Consider the following 11,621-nt stretch of genomic DNA (forward strand, 5'->3'; position numbering starts at 1 on the left):
AAGATTTTAGACGAGAAAATGTTAATTGTAGTATTATAATGAAAGTAATTATCCATATTCCTTTTTTCTTTGTTTATTTCACCCTTCACAATACAATAATTGTTTGAAGATGAAAATAATGTTTTCAATATTTCAGTTTATTGATAATTTAGGATTTTTAGCATTAGACAAGTGTGAGAATTATTAAAATTTAAAAGAATTCAAGTACTTCTTATGATTTTCAAAGAAGAAGATTATAAATATAGAGATCATCTTGATGTTCTTAATTATACATGTTTGTAAAAAGCAATGAAACCTAAATAAAGTACTTAATCACTTCTTAGAACTTGAAAACCTAATTGTGAATAATATTCTGAAACATATTTACCATGCCTTATATAATACCCATTTAACCTAACCTAACTTAACCTAATACAACCTAACCAGACTTAGCATTAAATAAGATTTTAGTCGAGAAAATGTTAATTGTAGTATTATAATGAAAGTAATTATCGATATTCCCTTTTGATTTGTTTATTTCACCCTTCCCAATACAATAATTTTGATAATTTAGGATTTTTAGCATTAGACAAGTGTGAGAATTATTAAAATTTAAAAGAATTCAAGTATTTCTTATGATTTTTAAAGAAGAAGATTATAGATTTAGAGATCATCTTGATGTTGTCAATTTTATAAGTTTGTAGAAAACAATAAATCCTAAATAAAGTATTTAGACACTTCTTAGATCATTAAAATCTAATTGTGAATAATTTTCTGAAACAGTTTTATCATGCCTTACATAATAATCATTTAACCTAACTTAACTAATTCAACCTAACCAGATTAAACTATTATCCACATTCTCTTTTCATTTTTTATTTTACCCTTCATAATACAGCTTGAATACGAAAATAATGTTTTTTGATAATTTAGCATTAGATAAGTGTACAAATTGTTAAAATTGAGAAGACATAGATGTAGAGATTGTCTTTTGACTCTTAATTTTAAGTAATGTGGCATTAGACCAGTGTGAGATCTCATAAAATTGAAAAGAACTGAAGAGGTTGTGTTGTTGTTCTTCATTTTGGAAGTTTGAAGAAAAACAAGTAAGTAAATAATTTTGACTATGTACTGAAACTTTCTATCTTACCTTACCCAATAATCACCTGACTTAACCTAATCCAACCTAATCAGATGTAGTATTAGTCATTTATATCTTTAGCCACATTTCCGGTGCGAATTGATCAGATGTTCGTTATAGATTTGCGGATGGAGTGTTTCGCGTTTCGTCTCTGTTTCCCATCCACCGGAGAGGCGCGCGTTTGCCTGCCAACAAGTGAATTTGAAAGTTCAAAGACCGCGGATGACTCTTCGCGAATCAGAAATCAATAGACGTGCCTCTGTGTGTGAACCACAAATTCACTCTTTTTTTCGACGACCGTTACTTTAATGGAAACCCGACGATGGATTAGCATTCGTTAATTATGATTTCGTATTTTTTAGTTGGGCTTAATTGGTTTTTATTGTGTTTTACGGGGAAATTGCCGGTCTATGCGCTTTGCGAACAGTTACGAATGCTTTTTCATCCGATTAAGGTTGAAAGAAAGAGAGTGGAGATCGTTAGATAAAAATACTGGGTTTAATGACTGGATATTGGATTAGATTGACAGATATGCATTTGTAAAGAGCTTTTTCCACATTTTCTTTCTGTCTCACCAACTTTACAGTGACCTTTTATGTTTTAAACTGTAAAATTTAAAGTCCTGAACGTCTAAGAGGTTAAACCACTTTGGACTAGCCCCTTCAAAAAACTTTATTGACTCCAAATGCATCTTCAAGGGTCTCGTTTAAGAAGTTTAATCAAAAACCCATAAACAGAACAACGAAAATTATACGTCTCGCATTACAATCCCTGATTATAACTCACAAAAGATAATCCGAGTAGTAACTCAACTCCTGACCGCAGCCCACACGAGACACCGAAGGGTTTTAAATTTTGAAACAGTTGATAAAAAAAGAGAACCCGATCGGACACGTACAGAAGGAATTTTAATAATCCGAAACCAGAATGTGTGACCTCTATTTGTACTTCTTTGTCTAGCGTGCGGCCTTGAACCGCGGAAGGTGTTACGCCCTGGACGCACCGCTTTATTTTTTTCGGTAACATTAACCCTCGGCCGCGGCGTCTCTCTTTCGTTTTCGTCTGCGTCGTGGATACCGTTAGGGACAGCGGACCAAGGCGGTTTGGGATTCGGCTGAGGTCGGGAGGCTGGGTCCGAATTGGTTGGGCGACTGGTTGACGTTCTCTATAACTTACCTTGGTAATGTTGAGGAGCTGAGGACGCGGGTTCGGTGTCTAGTTTGTTTGTGGGGAATCTGTGTTGGTTTATACCCACGTAATCGTTAATAAAACTCTATAAATAGCTGGAGCAACTGATGCGGCTCAGTCTGTCTAAATAATCATATGACTAGAAAAATTTGGGGTGTAAAAATTATTAAAATTATTTTAAAAACACAAAATTTTAGTCAGATCAAGGTTGTTTTTTGTAGTAAAATCAGAAATCCTTGAGGCTGGATTAACAAATATTCCAAAGGAAATAAATTCAAGAGATTTTGTTTTAGATTTAATCCTGTTTAAATAATATCTAAAATTAAACCATAGAATAATAAACAAATTAAGAATAAATTTAAGATAGTGATAAAAGTTCTTATTCAGATTAGGTTAAATTAGATTAGGTTATGTTAGATTAGATAAGGTTAGGTTAGAATAGGTGAGGTTGGATTAGGTTAGGTTAGGTTAGATTTATTCAGAAGATATATACAGTAGTGAAAATAATTATAGCAACTTATTAAAGTTAAGAACATGGAGGGTAAAAATTATTGAAATGATTTTAAAAACAAAAAATTTTAGTTTAGTCAAGGTTGTTTTTTGTAGTAAAATTAGAAATCCTTGAGACTGGATTCAAAAGAAATAAGTTTTAGTAATTTTGTTATAGATTTTTTCATGTAAAAGTAATAAATCTAAAAACCATAAAATAATATACAAATTAAATATAAATTTAAGATAGTGATGAGAATTCTTATTCAGGTTAGGTTAGGTTAGGTTAGGTTATGTTAGATTAGTTTAGGTTAGCTTAGGATATGTGAGATTAGATTAGGTTAGGTTAGACTTGTTCAGAATATATTATTTACAGTAGTGACCATAATTATAGCAACTTCTTAAAAGTTAAAAACTTGGAGAGTAAAAATTATTGAAATGATTTTAAAAACAGAAAATTTTAGTCTAGTCAAGGTTGTTTTTTGTAGTAAAATTAGAAATCCTTGAGGGTGGATTAATAAATATTCCAAAGGAAATAAATCTAAGGAATTTTGTTATAAATTTTATCCTGTTAAAGTAACATATCTAAAATTAAATCATAAAACAATATACAAATTAAATATAAATTTAAGTTAGTGATCAGAATTCTTATTCAGATTAGGTTAGGTCAGGTTAGGTTAGGATAGGTGAGGTTAGATAGGTTAGGTTAGGTTAGAGTTATTCAGAATATATTATATACAGTAGTGACCATAATTAAAACAACTTGTTAAAAGTTAAAAACTTGGAGAATAAAAATTATTAGTATGTTTTCAAAAACAGATAATTTTAGTCCAATCAAGGTTATTTTTATAGTAAAATTAGAAATCCTTGAAACTGGATTAACAAATATTCTAAAGAAAATAAATTCAAGGGATTTTGTTAAAGATTTTATCCTGTTAAAGTAACATATCTAAAATTAAATTATAAAAATAATATACATATTAAATGTAAATTATTATATAAGATTAGGTTAGGTTAGGTTAGATCTATTTAGAACATATTATATACAGTAGCTTAAAGAAATATAGACTTATCGTATATTGGGTAAATGGTCGAGTCTGTGTCCCAGAAATTGATCAAAATTATAAAACAAAAAGGATATTACACATAGTATTAATGTTAAATTAAATAACACAGATTTAATCATTAAAAATTCTTTTCAAAATGAAAGTTACCATATTTATGTCCAGCTCGGAACTGAAAAATATATGTAATATTTTATACAATAAGTATTTAAGTGTATAATACTATATAAACAACAATAGTAAGTTAATATTATTCTAACAGTTCACATTAAATAAAATATTTAACATTTTAAAAAGTTGCCATAATAATGTCCACCACTGTACACCAGAATTCAATTAATTGTCCAGAAATTGGAGCGGACGTTCGAATTATGTATCGTGAGTGTAGTTTCTCAATAGAAATAAAAACGCTACAACAACAAATAAAAGAATCATTTAATAATATATAACTTAATTAGTGGCTACAAGACAATACTCCAACCACTAACATTGAATCTCTTCACGGCTGAGATGAAGGTTGGTCGTTGACCGGTCTAGGTTGGGTCGCCGGTCGTCCTGCTACATAACACTACCGGTGGTATGTGGACAAAAACAAAAACGTATCATCTGTCATAACCTTTATAATATTGTGATATGACTAATACGAATAAATTGGACATCTGATTCAACCGGTCAACCAGTCCTTGACTCTTCTTCTTTGTTGGTCAACATGACACCTACGTTTAGTGGTCTTTAATCGAGAATAAATGTCTCCTGTGAACTGATTAATATTTTTCTTAGATGTCCAATTTTATACATTCCATACAGGTGTTTTAAATAACTGAAACTATTACGGTAATGGTTTTTTTAGTATTATTGGAAGAACAATCATTTAAATATATTAAAATTAATGTGTTTGTTTAAAATTTTGCCATATGGCACTAAAGGTCAAACTTTTATAAAATGTCAAAGACAATAAATGGAACTTCTTTACAGTTCAAACTAATCATACAACAAAGCAATTTTATCAGATAACATTTCAAAACTTTTCGCCATTCAAAGGACAAATTACCTTAATACAGTTATTGCTTTGTCCAACTGAAAACAACTTGAAATATCAAATGCCATCCAGATTATAGATAAGTAAATGAGGTAACCAAGATAGAAATCTATCATTGTTAAATTAGCATTCACAAATGTTCTTCAGATAATCTTTAATAATGACAATGGTTAAATGGTCTTAACATCTTACGATCTTACTTAATATTCATACCACACCTGTGAGGAAAATCGACTTCCCACAAAAAAATCAATTTCAAGTCCCAAGTCTATAATTAACTGATCCATTTCTTGCGAGTAGTGGATGCCAATCACCATAAAAAAGCCACCTATAATTATCGTCATACGTCAATTGGGCACGACTGGAAATCATTCTATTAATGAACATAGTTATGTCATTTAAATCATGGCCAGCACCAATGATTTATATCCACATTTCTGCCTTCTTCATTAATTAACAAATCCGTTAGGACGCTTTTAGTAATATTAACTGGTTACTTCGATCGTCTCCCCCGTAAACGTTCCGAACCGAAAGACCGAAAGTAAATTAAATTACGTGTCGTTAACTGTAAAAAGGCTGTTACGATAAAGCTCCGAAACACAATGTGAACGTGGATGTACAGTTAGAGCGGAACAGGGTCCCCGAAAATTGTGTATGTAAAATATACAGTTGGACGCGCGGACCTCTGTACCGCTATTTTAAGTTTACTTTCATCCGATAACGGTCACTAACTGGATTGCTCAACTAACACTTTTCTCGTAACTGTATTGAGACAATCAAAAGTACTGTAAGGCGGAGACGGCGGCTTGTTTTTTTCGGAGCTTGGGAAGGTGAGGATGGAGGTGTGAGACCTTTGGGTTTCGTTGGTTTCCTGCTGCGGATTGATTTTTGGATTCTAACAGGAAAAGGAAACGGATTATGCGGGATGAGGGAAAGTAATTATGGTGTTTTTATGGTTTGGACTTAATAATTATGTGCCTACCTACATTTAAGGATTTAAAATTTTCATTCTAAAAAAAGATGAAATGTTATAAACCATTACTTTAATTATTTTAACAATTTTATTATGTATACATTTAAGTTAATAAAAGCAATTGTACAAAAATATTTAGAAATCTTTAAAATTATAATAACTATTGTTAATATAACGAAAATACTAACAAATAAAATAGAAAATTATTTAAAAAAGTAGCGCCCAACATTTTTATTTTGGCGCCCAACTTCTTTATTTTGGCGCCCAACATTTTTCACTTTGGTGTCCAATATTTGTTTAATTGGATAATTTTTGCATTAAAGGTTTAAAGAAGTAATAAATATTATTAATAAATAATAAAATATATAGAATAATATTATATTTACCCAAAATTAATAGTAAAAATAATTATATATAATAAATAAAGCTAATATAACAAAAGTACTAATAAATAAAAATAAAAAAATAATTAATTAATTTATGGATAAATAAAAAATTACAAAAGGTAATTTATGTATCAATAGTTTAAAGAAGAGATAAATATTATTGATAATAATAAAATGTTTAGAAATTTTTAAAATTATGTTAACTATTGTTAATATATTGAAAATATTAACAAATAAAATAGAAAATTATTTAAAAAAGTGGCGCCCAACATCTTTATTTTGGCGCCCAACTTCTTTAATTTGGCGCCCAACATTTTTTACTTTGGCGCCCAATATTTGTTTAATTGGATAATTTTTGTATTAAAGGTTTAATGAAAAGATAAATATTATCAATAAATAATAAAATGCACAAAATAATATTATATTTACCCAAAATTAATAGTAAAAATAATTATATATAATAAGTGAAGCTAATATTATTACAAAAATACTAATAAATAAAAATAAAAAAATAATTAATTAATTTATGGATAAATAAAAAATTATAAAAGGTAATTTATGTATCAAACATTTAAAGAAGAGATAAATATTATTGGTAAATAATAAAATCAATAGAATTAGATTATATTTATTCACAATTAATAATAAATATTATTAAATATAAATTAAGCTTAATATTATATCAGAAATACTAATAAATAAAAATATCTTATCCTATCTTACCTTATTTATCCTATTTATTATAAAGGAGGCACAGACAACTTAATTTGACTTTGTTCAAAGGATTCAGTTTTATTTTAAAGCTTGGTACATAAAAATACATACTGACACAAATTTGTTTTATTTATAATAGTTAAATAATTATTAATTTTACTAATTATCAATTTTGTTGGCATAAATCATAAATTCTCATTTAAATTATTTTTAATGAACAATTCTTTGTTATTGCATAATCCTTTTTTATCCTATTTGTCTTATGTACCATAAAGAACACATACGGAATTTAATTTTGACTTTGGTACGAAGGATTTAATATAAAATAAAAAAATAATTGATACATAAAAAACAACCAAAGATGATAAAATATTTTTATATATATATATATATATATATATATATATATATATATATATATTTAAATATATATTTTTTATTTTTTCTATATTTTTATTATTCAATAAACCTTTTAACTAAATGCTAGTGGGCAAAAAACCAAGCTGGGTACATATTTAAAAAGTAAACATCACGATTTTTTTTAAAACACCATATTTTAGACCATCAGGTACCGTTAAGAGGGTTGTACCACATCATTTTTACGAGTTTTAAAGTATCCTTTTTTGACTCTGTAATTTATTTTAATGATGCAATATGGGCCATATAATTTTTTAATAAACCCCGAGAATACCTGCAAGGGTTAAACGAAACAGTTAGATTTAGGATTGCCCAATTTGTTATCGAGTTTTTTATTTTTGAATTTATTAGCATCATTTAAAAGGATCTTACGACCTATTTTTAACAGGATTGGGTGTCAAATATCAGTTTTATTGAATAAAAAATCCACACGTGCGACGAAAAAAAGGAAGAAAACATCTGTTCAGTCAGTCACAATTTGCAATTGGAACATTAGAACTGCAAGGAAGCGAAGCCGGAGAGCTTAAAGCTCGTTTAGAACAATGCGTCGCAAAATGGTTTCGAAGCGTCTCGGTTCCTACCTCTATAAAAGATCGGTTTTCTTGTGTAACAAGATCGGTTAGGAACTGCGCGGGTCAATAACCAAAATGTAGAGTAAAAATTTTCAAGACCCGTTACGTCGAGTGCGTTCGATGAGCCGGGTCGTCGAAAAAAAAAAAAATAAATAAATAACCACTGACATTGGAACAGCTGGTTTTTCCAATGGTCGACCAATGGATTTTGGTCAAAAACTGGTAATTGAGACCTAAGAAATTTGATTATCTGTTTGGCACTGTGGTGCTAAGTCCGGTTGGTTTCTTTGTCAAAGGTGGTACCGTTGAACTTTGACCTCTTAGTTCATGTTATCAAGAATTGGAGTTGTCAGATAAACTACAAAATAAGTATTATTGTATCAGGTGTCCAAAAACACATTATTTCTAATTTACTAATTAAAGGTGCACTGATGAGCAGTCAACAACCCCAAACGTCATCCCCTTATTTTCGAAAAGCCTTTCTAAATGTTTTGAAATATAAAATACTTCAACAAGTCTAAATCTGGAGAGAGGAAGCAATTAGAACTTTAATTAATTGGTCTTAGCCCTCAATAAGCTCAGCATAAAGCTTCCACGTGTGCAAAGCTTCAGTCAACATATACAGCACTTTTTGAAGTGCCCATCCAAAACCATTTGAAGGTACAAATCGAAACTTTCGTCCCGTTAAGTTAGTCAATCGATGGACAATTAACGATCAGAACTTGGACCTCGGTCCGTCAAAAAGGTAACGGTGTCCGCCGTTCGTGGTTTGTGAAATCGAAAAGAATTTAACCGATGCACTCGTGAACCGCTTTTAATTAACATACCCATTTTACGACATCAGATATATTAAAAACCGTACGAACGTTGCGGAATTAATAAAACAAAACGGTTCCGTTCAAAATTTTTTTTTTTTACATAACGTTTTGTGTCATTTTTGGTGGAATTTTGGTGATTATGATTGTCTGTTATTTAACTGGCTTGGCTGACGTAAATTATAGTACGGTTTTGTCACTGGGATTTGGGTCGGGCGATTTTTGCGTAGGTTCGTTGCTTTATGCACTGTTGATATTTCCAATAAGATATCAATTACTAATAATAAAAATATGGTTTTTATATAATAAAATGTATTTATATTAAAACATTTTCTAAAAAAATTTTTGTCTATTCAAAACAACAAGTAAATGTATTGTTCAAAAAATACAAAGCTTTCAATTCTTCATTCAATATGTATAAAATTAAAAAGTTTATTTTAAAAATAATAAAAAAACACAAACAAATATTTTTCATATCTTCATTTCTTTTATTATGTACACAACATTTTTTTTATAATTGACGGTTTTTTCTTTTTTTTAAGACTGTTAAATTTACATAAAATATTTTTTTAATTCCATAAATTTTTATATTATTTAAAAGTGGCGCCCAACATTTTTTACTTTGGCGCCCAACTCTTTTACTTTGGCGCCCAACATTTGTTTAATTGGGTAATTTTTGTATTAGAAGTTCAAAGAAGAGATAAATATTATTAATTAAGGCAATTAATTAATTTTATTATCTATTTTTAATTTATCAATAAATTAATTATAAGTTTATAAGATTATTTTGAATCTTAAAAGCAAGGAAAAAATTATATATAAGTTATTCATAAATAAGATTATTAATATATATTATATTAATTTCAATAAATAATAATATCTCCCTAATTAAATTTTTCTCAAAAATTTATTTTTTTTTGTCTAAAAAAATTTTTTCAATAATTTAATCTATGAAATAAAAATAAACAGAAGTTCTTAAAGCATAATTTCATTTTAGATGTTTAAAATAACATTCATTAATTTGAATAAATCAAATTAATTAAAAAAGCAAATAATGGTTTACATATGTTTAAATGAATTTATATTGGGAATATTAGTCACAAATTATCATTTTAATACAATTAATATTATTGAATAAAAATTATAATTTTAAATAATTAAAAGCACTTTTAGTTTTATTTTAAAAAGAAAAAATATATTAGAAAATAGGAATATTTTGTTTATATTCAATATTTATGGCTACAAAAGTTAAACAATATTTGTTATATTTTAAAATAATAAATAAATTTTATATGTTGCCACTTTTTTTATTATTACATTTCATTTTATATTAATTTTATATTAAAATAAAGTTTATAGGGATATTAAATAAAAACATAAATAATTTATACAAATGTTATTCAAATATAGAAAAATAATATTGATTAAAAATATAAACTAAACAAAAAATAAGTCGAGAGAAGAATATATAAGATAATATTTGAATAATTATAATTATTTATATTTTTACCATTCAAAAAAACAAATAAAATATTTGTATTAAATATTTAATTTCAATAAATTGTGGTCAATATTTAATAAAAAGGAATATTTTTTGTTTTTTAATTAGTTTATAACAGAATTATCTTTAGTTTTCTTATTTGTTCAAGATCTTAGATAAAAGTAAAATCTTATTTAAAATGACTTTAAGAATAAAAAGATATTGGAAAGATAAATTTTATGTTGATTAAAGATATTTACAACTCTTATAGTAATAATATTTGTAATAATGACAGCTAAAAAAATTAATTGATTATTTATTTTATTTTACATTTTGTCGTTTAAATATTAATTTTATAATAAAGCCAAATTGAGAGAGATTAATTAAAATGAGTCATTGGTGTCCAGAAAAGTGGTCCAAACTTTTTCAAAATCCAACACGGACATTAGTAACAAGACCTCGACTCAATTCCAATTCATAATCAATATTATTTCACTAATTAACCATAAGGTGATTCAACGTTCTCGCTAATCAACGAATGAGTAAACATCTGACGTAGCCCGTAGCCCAGAAGTGGCGTAAATGTTAACGAACTCTTCGGAGATTAAGTGGTACAAACTATGGGTTTAATAAACGCTATCTCGAATGCTGATTGAAATGGAATCCATTTTATTTTCAGTCCTAACCCGTACCGTTATGTTACTTACACTGGCGGTTGCGTCCGGAGCGCCGAAAATTTCGGCAACAGCGACACCGAGAGCGCTCACACACGGACCAAACAGTAAATTTACAGTTACCGTGATCGATTTTCATTTCTTCATTTACACTTTCTGCTTCTCGGGCTAATAGAGGCGTCTGAAATGCATAAGATTAGTTGGTTCATTACATGATTTCAAAGTCATTCCTCAAGTACCAAAATTTGATAAAACAAAATAAAATCTACTTATATTTGAATATATATTTCTTAATTTCAATTAATTACTTACTATATATCATTTATGTAATTTTTACATTAATTTTTAATATATTATTTTATTATAATTATACTTTTAATACCATTTCAAATTGTTCACCTATTTTAATTTGTTTTTTAATATCAGATTGTAACAAAATATTTTAATTTTATAAATTTTAAGCCTTTAACTTTTAATATAAAAATTAAATATTTATACTATTTTGGTCATATTTTACATATATGTAAATTTTATATTTATAATTGATTTTTCCTATGCTAAATAGACTCTAACAAAAAGCTATTATTTTTCATTTTATACATATAACAGCTGACTATCAATTAAAAATGTATATTTTACATTCTTGAATATAACAATTTCTTGAATTTTAATCATTTCTTCATCGTTCTT

This window comes from Aethina tumida, chromosome 4 (genome assembly GCF_024364675.1).
Source record: "Aethina tumida isolate Nest 87 chromosome 4, icAetTumi1.1, whole genome shotgun sequence".
Taxonomy (NCBI): domain Eukaryota; kingdom Metazoa; phylum Arthropoda; class Insecta; order Coleoptera; family Nitidulidae; genus Aethina; species Aethina tumida.